Consider the following 14,747-nt stretch of genomic DNA (forward strand, 5'->3'; position numbering starts at 1 on the left):
TCAAAGTAAAATTTTGTTATTTATTTGTACAAGTTGTATATATTTAAGGTATACAATGTGATGTTTTGATATACATGTGCATCATGAAATGACTACTATAGTCAAGCTAATTAATATATCTATTACCTCACATAATTACCTAAATAACTTAATTAGTTTTAAAGAGTGAAAGAGTAACTTTACAGTGGAAAAGCCCAGCAGCCATAACCTCATTCAAGGGATCAAAGTGAACCTCAAAATGGGACAAACTGAAATCATGGATGACCAGATAAGATGCAACTCAAAAAACACAACCAGCTCTTTTGTGCTCTTACTGCCAAGTGTAAATAACTTTAATCATGAAGCACCATTACTTAAACCCAACTGAGGAACATTCTACAAAACAACTGCCCTGAATATTTCAAGGTTGTGAAAGTCAACAAAAGACCAAAGAACTGTTTCAGAATAAAAGAGACTAAAGGGACTTCCAGTTTCCAGTTCTGTGTGTAAGGAGCATGGAAGTAGTCACTCTGTCTTAACAAGTAAAAAGCTGAACAGACCAAGAAATCAATAACTCTTTTAGGATCCATAAAAGAGGGGAAGACACAGGGCAAACTTCTGTCCCACAATTGAGAGAGAGAGAGGAGAATACAGGGAGTACGAGTTTACTGGAGCAGAGACTCAGAAGAGGAAACCACTGTGGGAAGCAGTGCTGGGTGGGAAAACCTGAATTGGTTAGTTGCTGGATGCTCAGTGAGACTAAAGGATATGCCAACTCAATACATAGCGTGATTCTGAACACTGTTCATTTGCAATTAACAATATTATTAGTACATCTGTACAAATCTAAATATGAAGGCTGAGTATTATATGGTACTAATGTAACAATGTTCATTTCTCAGTTTTGATGATGGTATTGTGGTTATATGGGAGAAATGTTCTTGTTTGTAGGAAGTACACATTAAAGTATTTGAGAGTATTAGAGCATCAGATTGGCAACTTACTCTGAAATAATTCCAAAACTAAGGTTCTCACCTCTGTATTGGCAACTTTTGAGATATCAAAAGGAAAAAAAAGTTTGTGTTGTGTGTATTTTTTTAAGTGAAATAACCCATTTTTGAGATGTGGTAACTGAGGCCTCACAGGGCAGAGTATTCTTCTTTTTACATACTATCATCACCTATACTATTCTTTCTTCCCCTCTTCATAGTTTAATTTAGGCCAAGAATGGCAAAAATTCAGGGAAAAAAAGGCCACCACTCCCCATTATGAATATATATAGCATGATGCTTAAGCCCATGGAATCTAAAGTGTGATATATTAGATTTAAATCCCAACTCTATCATTTGTTTGCTGGTTGGTCTTGGGCAAGTTTTAACATTTCTGTGTCTCAGTTACATTAATGTAAAGTCATGGTATCCCATGGAGCTGTTGTGAGATCTAACTGAGATAATCCAATTAATGTGCTTATCACATGGTCTGTGCTCAATTAATAGTAGTATGTTATTTGTATTAGGCACAACAGTATTAATATCAATAGATTACAGCACTCTTTCACACTGATCCCTAGGTAACTGCTCTCAACATAGCTCTCCAAGCAGACCCCTATTAATCAATCACAGCTGGAAATAAGATGAAGCCTATCTTCCATCAATGGTTTTTCAGTAACTGTTGATTAATCCAAAGCAAGAAGGACCGAGTGGGTGCATGCTCTAGAAGCACTTACACAACATTTACTGGTCCTCATGATACTAATTCATTCAACACATTTTTATTGATTGCTTATTATCTTCCTATTACTGCTTTAGACCTGTTCACTGAGCCAGAGATAAAGATTACTGGAATGTGGTTTAATTGGATTGATTAGGAAGGGTGAGAAGGGAGAAACAGTGAAATATAATCAAATTATGTAGCACAATATAAAACAGAAGTAGATCAGAATAAGATCAGTTGGGAGCATCTTTTCTTTCCATTTATTCACCTCTTTGTTATACAACTTCTGTATACAGAATGAGAAGAGCAAGCAGCCTGAAGATCAACCCTGAGGATCACCAGTACTTAAGGAATGAGTAGAAGAGGACACCACAAGGGAAATAAAGAGCGCCTAGATCAGTAGAAGGAAAACCATTTTTCAGGAAAAAAGGGTAGTCTAACAGTGTCCAGTGCTGCTGACTGGATAAGCAAAATAAAGTACTTGAAAGCATATGTTGGAGTTAATGCCATGGAAGTCATTAGTGACTCTGATAAACAGAATTTTCAACAGGGTAGTCTCGGTAGAAGCCAGATTTCAACGCTTTTAAGAAGAAATGGAAAAACAATGTAGGCAATGCCAACAAAAATTTGATCACTCCAGGGAGGAGAAAAATAGAGTGGAAGCAGGGGTAGGATGTTCAATCTTGAAAGGTCCTGTTAGTTTATAAATTTTGATTTAAGGTGAGAAAGACTACCCATTGGCTGCAAGAAGCCAGGAGAGAGAGAGAGAGAGAGAGACAGAGAGACAGAGAGAGAGAGAGAGAGAGAGAGAGAGAGAGAGAGAGAGAGAGAGAACTCATGGCAGGCTTGGTCTTTAGCAGGAAGGAAAGAGGAAAGAATAGGCATTGATGCAGGGTTGGTGTGCAGGTGTGGATGAGGAAGTTGAGAGTTTCATTCTGATGGTTTCTATTTATTTTCTTGGTGAAGTAGGAGGTTAGATCACTTGAAGGGCCATCTTTATCAGCATTTGCCTTGGCACATGCTGTTTCCTCTGCCCTCAAAGCCCTTCTTGTCTCCAACCCCTCTTCACCTACTGACGGGCCTCTCTGCATCCTCTTATATCCCCATTCATTGTTTTCATCATAGTCTATAAGATTTGTGACTATTTTATTAATTTCTCTCTCTCCTAAGAATACAGTAGCCAAGTCTTTGTTTTGCTCACATTGAAATCACACAGCCTAGCACATTATATTCCTAGCTTGGAATAGTAGGGATTCAATAAAAATTGGATGAATAAGTGTTTTTAATTCAACAGAAGAGGGAGAAGTGTCCTAGGTTTGAAGAGAAGGGACAAGATTTAGGGTTGTGATAGCAAAAAATGTGAGGAAGAGATGGCTGATCGGGTAGGAGAATAATATTGACCTGGTGTGATAAAAATTTTGTGTGTCAACTTGGCTAGGCCACAGTATTCAGATATTTGGTCAAACATTATCCTGGATGTTTCTATGAGGGTGTTTCTGGATGATATTTACATTTAAATCAAAGGACTCTGAGTAAAGCAGACTGTCCTCCATACTGCGGATGGGCCTTATCCAATCAGTTGGAGGTCTGAATAAAACAAAATAAAACAAAAGATTGACCCCCCTCCAAGCAAGAAGGAATTCCACAGTGACTCGATATGTATCATCAGCTTGTCTCCAGGTCTCATGACTGCCAGCCCACTCTGCAGATTTTGGATCTGCCAGCCTCCTTATGCCTCTGTGTACATACACACATCCTATTAGTTGACTATTAAACCTTGTTGGGTACATTGGTGAACCTAAGTTAATAATGGCATCAATTTACCTTGCTTTGAGCAGAAGCAGAGAAGGTCCACAGTCCACCCAGGGTTGGGGCTTTGCCAGGTGGTATTCAACTGAATGACAATGAAATAATTCCAAGATATTAGTAAGAGAGTAGTAGAAGTATTGGACCCTGGAATTGGTAACAGGTGAGTCTGGATTATACCTAAATGATCAAGTTCAGGAGCAGTATAGTCCTCCTAAACCCCTCTGATCATATTTTCTCTAGTTTGAATACCTGGTTAGATAACAATGTTACTTGTGTATCCATTCACATGGAAATATCCAAATAATAGCCACTGCTTACTGAATATATACTATCTATGAGACACTTCTCAAAAAGCTTTACCTCCTTCCTCTCCCTCTCAGCAGGATTCTTGGTAAAATAGTGTAAAGTAACAGAGACTCTCTTAGCATTATATAACACATCAAAATTATGAGAAGTGGTCTACATAACAAGAGAAAAATTTGTCTTATATATATTCTGACAAATTAAAAGACCTAAGCTTTTCTAAGATGAACAGTAAAAGGTATCCAAAGCTCTTCAAAGATGAAAGTTTTAAAAAGGCAAGTATGAGGCACGATCTTGAGGACATTTCATCATGTGGCTAGGAGTGAGCCAGGAAATTAGGCAGGGTAGGGAAGAGAGGTTTAGACAAAGGGAAGATGAAGGGGCCAATGAAAGAGATGGCACCCTGGACAACCATCTGAGATGGTTGCTACAGACTGAAAAGTATTTCAATGGGAAAGGTTAAGAAATGGTTTGTATTTTCTCTGAATGCCAAGTGTGTTCACTGTTGATTAATGGTAAGATTACTTCCTTTCTGGTAGTAAACAACACCTCCACAACTGTCCAAAATTATTTATTTAACTAACACTTATACCTCTTACTTTGTGCAAGGCATTGTTCTAGGCAAACTGCAAATATCATATTAATTCATTTAATCCACACAATTACTCTATGAAGTATTATTATTACCCCCACTGTATAAACAAGGAAGCTTAGATGAAGACATATTAAATACAAATGTTGTACATCGTTAAGAAAATACATTAATATTATTTCTAATCTTTTTTTAGGAGTTTGGGATTAATACATACACAGTACTATATATAAAATAGGTAAACAACAAGGACCTAATGTATAGCACAGGGAACTCTATACTCAATATCCTGTAATAACATATAATGGAAAATATCTGAAAAAGAATACATATATTTTTAAAAGATAAAATTCTAATGTTTATAATATGCTTGAGAGGTAGGTCTTATTATCTCCACTTAAAAAATGAAAAGAAAAAAACACCTTTGATTTAGAGAATTAAATAACATTTCCAACTACATGGACTTATACTTCTGCTTATAAGGGAGTAACAGGGTCAAGAATTACCCTCCCACTGTAAACAACTAGAAAACAAGACAAAATACAGGCAACAACGATTTTTAGTCACTGGATAATAGGCAGTAGAAGACTGTGATCCCTGAGAGATGGGAAACAAATGAGGCTTTCTGCTTGGAGGCAATTTCTAGACTAGGCTGCAGGGAGGAGAAACCTCCCTGGACAATCTGAGTTAAAGAAAGAGAGATCAGAGTTTGTAGAGCCGACACAGCTAGAATTTGCAGGGAAGAGTACCCAAAAGGGTGGAACTGTCTAGAATTTCAGAGGTGTACTCTTGAGCCTTTGGTGGATACTAATGTGTGTACATGTTAGGTGAAATCCTACAAGGCACAACAAGTATAATCTTCAGAAGAAGAAAAGTAAGTATCATGGACTTTTAGGCTAAAGAGCACAGAGTTGATGAACACTGAATTCCATGAACACTGAATTCATTGACTCATTTGTAAATTTGGGAAAGAAAGGCCCAATACATAGCAATATATAGCAATCATTCAGGTTCCCATGAGGCACATGGGAGAATACATAGGGCATTCCATAAAGAGCCCTTAAAGAGCCACTCTTAAATGTGGAACTAAATTAGTCCTAAAGTAAAGACTGCTCTAGACCTGTCAAAAGTGCTTAAGAACAAGACTGGAAAAAACCAAACTAATCCACAATCAATATGACTGCCAAAAAATATATATATATATATATATGACTGCCTGGCAGAACAAAATACAAAACTCTTAAAAGAAATACATCAAAATCCAGCACAATGAAACATAAAATCACAATGTCTGGCATTCAATTAAAAACTACTGTACATATGAGGAAATAGGAAAATGTGACCCATACTTAGGAGAATAATGAGTTAATGAATCAGATTGAGAAATAATGGAACTAGCAAAGATATTAACATTATGCTCCATATGCTTAATTAAGGACATAGAGGAAAACAAACATAAACACAATGAGAAGAGAAATGGAAAACAAAATAAACAAATAAGCCAAAGAGAAAGTCAAGATTTGAAAAATACACTATCTGAATATGTCACTATGGGATTCACAACCAAACAACAAAGATACAACAGAGACGGTCAGGTCATAAATAGAACTCAAAGTCACTTCCACATGACTCCAAGGTATTATGATTTTCTCATGGTGCTTCTCATTTTATAGTGCCCTATAAAAAGCCACAGATAACAACAAAGGCAGGAATATCATTCATGCAGAGGGACTGTGATTAGAGGGACAAATGTAAAGTTCGCATAATGAAGAAAAGAATTTTAGAAACAAGACAGACATAGGCTCAAATTCTAGCTCTGTTATTGAGCTAGGTGAACTCAAATCCATGAACAAATCCATGAACACTGAATTCACTGACTCATTTGTAAATTTGGGAAAGAAAGGATCAATACACGGCAATATATAGCAACAATTAAGATAAAGTGAGAGGATACTTATCACTCCACTTGGCACATAGGCATATAACTTTTTCAATAGCTGGTAGGGGAGAACGCTGAAATTCTTACATGGGCTCAAGAAACTAAATATCAATGACTAGAAGGCCTGCATCAGGCTCAGGAAAAGCTATAGGATGTGTGTGCACGTATGTGTCTATCTGTGTGTGTGGAAGGGGGTGGTCCTGGATGCCAAGGATTCTGCACCAGGCTTCTAGCCACTTTTAAAGCTAGTGGGCCAGATGATGTGCGTGAACATATTTCTCCCAGAATAGCATACAAAGCCTTAATGGATATTACTCTTTTGACCTAAAAAAATGTTTACAGGAATTCTAGATGGAAATCATCATTGAAAAGGATCTGCCAAAATACATATTTTAGGAAATGTGCCAGTCAACTTCACATTGTAATGAATGTTCTCATTTTCCCTTGGAACAAAATGATGTATTTCAGAGTCTGTTTTACCCTGAGATAGTACTGGCTCTGGAACCCAGCATACTAGATGTACAGTACTTGGAGAGTTAGTTAACCTTATTAAGTCTCCATTTTTGTAAAACTGGCATGCTAATAATAACCTTGTAGTTATAACGGTTAAATAAGGTAACATATATAAATTGCCTAGTATTAGTAAATTAATATTTATTTGTTTCTTGCCCTTCGGGAGTCCTTTTTTCCCTTCAATTCCTATTTATTTTATCTGATATTATGAAATCCTCCTCAGATGGAAATTGAACTAAGATTCCATACCACTGGCCTCTGATGTCAACTCTCTCAGTTTAGGCTTATCACTTCTTCCTTTCCTGAATCAACATTTGAGGGATTAAAAGAGACAAACACAAGAGAAGTCATTGTAACCTCACAGAGCTTTGTCACATTTGGGGTTCATTAATCTCTGAGTTTTGAGAAGAACTTGGTTGGCTTCACTTCTTGGTAGAGCAAAGAAAAAAATAAACCAGGAGACTATAAAATATTAAAGAGCTGGAAACTTTGCCCTTTGCCTTCTTAACCTAGCCTACATTTTTCAAGGCTCTAAGCAACTATCAAGAGACAGAGTTGTCTAAAATCAATACTGCTACCTTGTATAACCACCAGAAAGCAGATATGAAGACCGGTGCCTGACCTGGCCCAGAGATTAATGAGTTTGCTGAAAAACATAGTCTGACTACCTAGTCACACATTTCTCCTGGCATAGGACTGGAAGGATGACTAGTACAGAGGCTGTGGCCTAACGTGGTGCCAGGAAATTCTCACATTGGTGAGAGTATTATCAAAAGCCCAGTGAGCCGGGAGGGTATCCAAGTGATCTACAGGCTGCCATGCCAAGAACCCAAGTTCACTTGAATTCCAGGTAAAAATATTCTTTGTGGGCTAAGATGTGTTGTCTCAAACAATGTGCTCTTCTAAATAAATGAACTAAAAATGAAGACAAAATACTGCTGCTTAAAAATCTTATTAAAGGTGTAGTAGTAGATTTGCAAAGTTCTTTATGAAGGCTGAAAATCTATGCCTGGAACACGGAGGGAGAAGCACTGAACAGATTTACTTAAATTCAATTTCAATTTTTCCGGGCTTAATAGATATTAACATTGGGTCCATTTATCTTCATGATTAACTTCCTGTAGGCACCTAAGTTTGACCCCATCTATCAGTGTCGAACTTCACTCCGACTAACCTAGGAAGTCAGGAAGCCTAATCTGTGCTGCCTTGGGTCATGTGTGAATGCAAGATGAGGAAGGTCATTCTAAAGATGTAAAACAGGGAGACTGATGCCCAGAGTGGGCCCTCTGGAAATTCAAGAGAAGATGGCTGAGAAATGGTAACACATACCCAACAGCAGGTAGCAACTGGGGCATGGGTGGAGCAAGCTGGAACAATGACAGTGACTTTGATAAGCATCCTTTGTGGTGGCAGTTCTCCTCTTTGGGGCAGAAATAAAGGTTTTGTAAAAAGTCCTTAGATGCAGAAACAAATGTCCTCTTTGTCACTGTGACTGGGTAGCGAATACAGTCAGGTCATATAATGAAACCATTCATTAGCTTTGGGAATATAAATGGAGCTTCTTCCTACTCATCTCACCTATCCTGAAGGTCAGAACAAGATTAAGATCACCCTGAAATGAACTGACTCCCCTGCTGGTGGTGTACTGATACTTTCAAGAAGGTTTAGTTACATCAGTTTCTGAGGACCTCAGAATTGTTTTTCTTTATCCATCAGTATGCATAATATTTACGTACAAGGCAGAAAATAGCATTTTAAAAGAAAACACCTTGTATCACAGAAGGGGGAAAATGGACACTATGAAATGTTGCCAGTCAGCTGTTATTTGGGATTGAGTGTTGAATACAAAGTATTGTACTACTACAAGACTTTAAGGTTATTTGTGAGAATTTCAGAGACCAAGGAGACCCATCATTTTATATTCATCACATGGACCTTTAAAAAGATGTATAATTTTGCATCACAGCTCATGGCCACATTCTTTGTACTTTCACGTTACCATCCAAAACAGTTTAAGGACAGTGCTTTATTTTAAAGGAGGGTATGAGCCTAAACATTATAGTGCTTCATTTTAGATTTTAGTAAAATTGAACTTTTACATCCCTAATTCATGTCTATTCAGCCATAATTAGCAAATCACACTATTAGTAATCACACTAATCACACTGATGTGAAAAGAAAAAGTACAGATATGTATGGTGGGAGAGGAGTGAGGTAGGAAACCAAGGGCATTAAGATGGGCAATAGGTACAAAGCAGTTTGTAATTTATTGAGATCAGTACAGGCACAACCACTTTTCTAAACAAGAAAAGCAGTCAATTTTCTGAAAGTCTAAACATTTTAAATTAGCCTTCATATTAGGCTGATTTATTATTTTTTAAATTATCAAGAGGTAAATAACTAAGACCACTGGTTCTCGGATGGAATGGAACCAAGATTTTGCAAGTTGAAGCTGGATGATCTACTGCTAAACTCAAATAACGGCAAGCATTTCCCAATGCATATAGAGTAAGTTAATGGACAGAGCTTTCTAAATTGTAAGCATTTTCCTCATAATTTGGTCTTAAACCATTAATGTGGGCAATGATTTATCTTGACTTCTCAAGGTAGCTTCTGATTTGTCCATAATATATAATTAAGGTTGCCATAGCAATAATTCATGGTGTTCTTTTAATAACACCATGACTCCTACATGTTCTTTCCCTTTAAAGACATCAGAAAACAATAGACTAAGACCACTGATCTATTGGCAGGTAAGTAAATTTAAGCTTAAATAAATAAAGAGAAAGGAGCCTGGGCATCCTTCTGTGACTCAGACAAAAATGAGGACACTGGCTGTGGTCTGTGAAAAAGAAGGGCACTGCACATAAGGCAACATCGATATCTCTGGCAGTCTTTTCAAAGGATGAAGTTTCAGCAAGTGCTACACAGTTAATTTTGAGACTTTCTGGAAGGCAGTGTTGTCATTAATTACTCTTTATATTCCTCCTAAAGGGAACTTGATTTTTAAGTACTTGTTACTCCTTTAAAACCTGGACAGTAAGGGTTTGAAATAACCATAAAATTTATTTATTTAAACAATGAAAACTGTCAGTCATCTTAACAAATATTTACTGAGTGCCTATCAATAATAACAGTGAAATCTAGATACTCCTCATTTGATTCCTTAGAGATTGGTTTTGATTTCTACATCACTGTTTTTCTAAATTATCACTCCTCTTGGCCTTCCCGAGAGAAAGAGTAAGTTGTTAGCATTTAGAGTCTCTTGTAATTTTGCCATCTTTTAAGAGGAACTAGAGAATAAACCCTCATACTAAAACACATTAACAAGGAATTACAAATATTAGCTAAAGGCAAGAGAAATACCATAGAAGACTTTGCATATCAGCACATTGCTTGATTACTATTTAAAAAAACTCAGTCCATTAATGTTTTAAAAAATTAAAGGAATGCTTAACTCTGATTCTGGCTACAACCATAAAAGATGTTTTCAGTACATCAAGAAATGTATAGATGAGATTAAAGAAGAAACGGGCTATTTATGCTATAGGCATGTCACTGAGATACTCGGTATTATATAACTTCAGAATTAAATCAAGGTTGAAAGGTTTTGGAAATTTCACAAGATATTACACTTGATTTCTTTAATCTAGAAAGGCCTTCTTTTTTCTCATGATTTCTCTAACTCATTCACTCAGCCAATCACTGAACATTAAATTCATTTTTTAGTTAAGTGTTAAAACAACTGGTCTAAAGTAGAACATGAAGAGCCCCAGTCTCACACGTACTCCAGTGTTTATCTAAAATTCTTGAAAGCAGTGATAAAGGATGCTAAAAGGGAAGGCAAACACCAAAACTTGGGAATTTATGTGGGCTATATTATGAAAAGATGAGGAAGAGGAAAGACAAGAAATCTCTAAGGTTTAGGACTTTCTGAAATATCAGCATACTTAAATCTTGCAAGTGTATGAGAAAGTCCTATAAATGAATGGTTCAAAGGACAAAGTTCATTATGATATAGAGGAGAAACAGAAGAAAGGAAAACCAAAAATTGGGGTTATGATGTTTTATAATCAAAATTATTTTAGTGTTTCTGGAAGTATGATTAGGATATACGATAGTAGGAAAATAATTCTAAACTTTTAAGCATATGTAAATATATTAATGATATTCAGTGATGGCACCTGGTGAGTATAAGCAGATACTCCTTACACCCCTTATGAATAGAGCCCTGCCCACAATTTCTATGACCTAGGTAGCCACGTTTGTTTGTTTACAGGTGACTGGGCCAGAGGTGGTACATGACCCAAGGACTGTCTCTGCCAGAACCCTATGACATGGTCTGGTACAAAAGGAGAACTGAGCCCGTCAGCTTCTCACTCCTGGGAATCAGAACTGGGACACATGGAGAGTCTGTTACAATTAACAGTGGGAAGTGAAGCTGAAAGGTTGTGATGCAGACAGTCCATAAAAGCAGGTGGTGGCACTCATATAAGAGCCCCTCCTAAGCCAAAGCTATGAGAAAGAGAAAAATGAGTAAGAATAGAAAAGTGTACTGAAAAAGAAAATGGAGTACTCTCAGAGGGAGCAGGGAAGCAGTGAGCAATAGATATATAGGAAATGATGGGTGGAGAAAAGAGTATTCCGTTATAGCTGCTTTGATTCTTGACATCTTCTAGTTCCAGTCATGAATTCTTACACTGGACCCCTCCTGTTTGAGGTAACTGGATCCTTGAAATCATTAGAGTTTAACCACAGCAGTAGCTTATATAATAAAGCACTACTGGAATGCCTGAGCAAGGAAATGAGCTCTCACTGAGCAAAGGGACCGCAGCAACTGCAGCGTTTTGTGTGTGTTTTATGAATTAATAAAAGCTGATCCGTTGCAAGTACTTTGTACATTATACAACAATTGATAACCATCATGACAGAGATTCATCAAATGTATTATATGCATAAGGTTCTGCACTAGGTACCATGAAGAAGTAAGAAGACATGCACTCTCCCCTCACAAAGCACTCTTAGGAGGATCTAACCAAACTTAAAACACCTCTTCATTGGAATGAGATTACTTCACCATTTCCTGTCTAAATTAGGTTCCCTTGTTATGTTTCCATATGCAAAAAAGTACTTCCCTATCATAATCAAACTTGCAATGGCTTATCTCTTTCCTTAATACTCCAAGCCATGGGACAGGACTGACTATGTATCTGGTACATGGTGTGTACTTAATAAATACTAAATGGTGAATAAATAACTGAAAAAATCGAGGCCATGACACAGAAAGTTGGGTAGAAGACTTCTGTAATTCTCAAAAAAACTGATAGAGCTTTTATATTCAGTGAAGGTAGTGATGCAGAGTCATTAAATTTAGGGTAAGTATTCATCTACAGACTCTAATCATTTTAATTTTAAAAGGTTAAAGGGTTTTCCAGAAATACTCACAGACACAGAAAACAAATTTGGTTACCAAAGGGGATAGTGGGGGGTGGGTGAGAGATCAATGAGGAGTTTGGGATTATCAGATACACACCACTATATATAAAATAGATAAACAACAAGGACCTACTGTATAGCACAGGAAACTGTATTCAATATCTTATAATAACCTATAATGGAAAAGAATCTGAAAAAGAATAGAGATATATGTATATGAAACTGATATATATACATATATATGTATATATACACACACATATAACTGAATCACTTTGCTGTACACCTGAAACTAATACAACATTGTAAATTAACTATACTTCAATTTAAAAAATGGTTTAAAAAAAGGTGGGTTTTCCCCTAATTTTTCAGTTTGTGGCCTTGTCACCAGTTACATTTTTACCTTTGTTTTTACCTCTTTTTCATTCTCAAGTGCTGATTCTTCTAAGATTAGACCTTGATCTTCCCAAATAACCTCCTCTCTCCTCCCTCTCTCCCCACAATCCAGCAATGGAGTCAACCTATTTTTTATGACCAGTCTCTAAAGTCCAGTATATGGGTCCCTTACACAGTTTTAGAAATCAGGAAAGATTTGCAAGTGAAAAGGCAGATGAGAAAACATGGGCAGATACCATTATTGGTTACAGAAATTTTGAGTGCTCTTCTAGAAATTCTTTTAACAGCCAGGTAATTAATTCAGAATCAGCAAGTCAAGTCACTCATTTTTCAGCAAAGTTACACAATTAGATAGAACATATTTCCAAAATATGCAAACTATGAAGGTGGCCTGCTTCCCAGTAACTACATCATCGTCCTGTAATGCCATCCCGGTTCTGTTTCCTCATACATGCTTGATGATCTCCTCAGTACACATCTTTTTGGACTTCTAGATTTTTAATTCCAAACTTAGCAAATTATCTTTGCTGACATTTTCTAATTTGCAGTTCTCATGGCATTACATAGGCATTGTAAGGCAAATCTCTCAGTGCTATTTTCTGATCTGAGACTCTGAAAGCTCTCTAGGCTATTAGAAAGGGCATCTGGCTTTATTGCATATACGCAGGTGATGTGCCTGCTCTGTCAATGGAAACTGCCACTTTTGGGCACTGAGGACCCTCTTATCTCCAAAAACAGAACACACACCTAGCCTCAAATACTTGCTCAACTGGCAAATCAACTTATATGGACTTTCTTATCATTTACCAACTGGGTTTTGCTTTCAAAGACATAAGATATATTATCTTTACATCAGGGAAGTATTAGTAGTTTCTGACAGCAACTAAGTATATGACCATATATGCAATGCACAGGCAAAGTCCATTAACACTCAAAACTAAAATTTTCTTCATTTATGAATAATACATGAACTTCTCTGTTTGGACTATCCATTGAAGAGACTTTAGGAAACATCTCACCAGATCCATAAAGCTCTCACCTGTTGCTCCCAGAGCAGGCTCTTGCACACCCAAACTCCCGTTTCCCACTACCTGGGCAGCAATTCCACAACATTTGTCATATGCACTTACCATAAATGTAACATTTTATTTAATTAACTTTTAAAACAAATTTACTTTCAAAAGGAAACTCTGTGTAGTTTTTCTAATATACATTAAATAAACATGTAAAATATTTATATGGGAATAAAAACATCATCTAAGTTTCAGTGAAACTAAAAGTAGTACTTTGGCTTGTTTCGTCACACGTGTGGATGGAACAGGAAATTCATTGTAGTGGATGCTCTAAGCTTCTCACTTTTTTGCCTCCGCATTCCCAGATGAGCAGAACTGAAAGAAGATGGGCCTAACATACAATCCTCTGTAGTCAGTTTAGCTGCTACAGGTATACTGATAAATAATGAGAACCCTACGAATTAAAACTTTATAGCCAGCTTTAGAATAACATGTTTCATTTTTGTTAAAATTTCAATCACTTCAAAGGCAAACTTTTGTAGGGATAAAGGGAGAAAGGGTGGGTTGGAAAGAATTTATAAACAGTATCTTAGGACTTCATATAACTTCTTACCATTTTTGACGCAGTTTCATAATTTGAACCTCATAATAAGCCAATGAGATAGAGAAAGGTATATGGTTCACAGAATTATCATTATTTTAAGTCCTATAAGCTATTTCTAGGCTTAAAATAGGATAAGAGAAGCTGGACCTTTCTTCAAGATAAAACTAACTAAAATATCACCTTCCTTCTCTTTTGACTGGAGTTAGTTAGGAAATAAGTGATTGAGGCTAAATGAGAACAAAGTTCTGCCTTTTACCCGGGAGTCATAATTTTTAAATAATTTTAAAATTAGACAATAACAACATAAAGCAACAAAACACTGAAAGAAGTTTAAATTACTACTGAAAATGTCCAACTATTTTCTTTCTGTAGATTGCCTTCCAGTTTGCCTACATGCTTAATTTTCACAGCTGTGTTTTCCTATTTTCTAATATATCATATAGTCTCTCC

This window comes from Pseudorca crassidens, chromosome 7, assembly GCF_039906515.1.
Source record: "Pseudorca crassidens isolate mPseCra1 chromosome 7, mPseCra1.hap1, whole genome shotgun sequence".
Taxonomy (NCBI): domain Eukaryota; kingdom Metazoa; phylum Chordata; class Mammalia; order Artiodactyla; family Delphinidae; genus Pseudorca; species Pseudorca crassidens.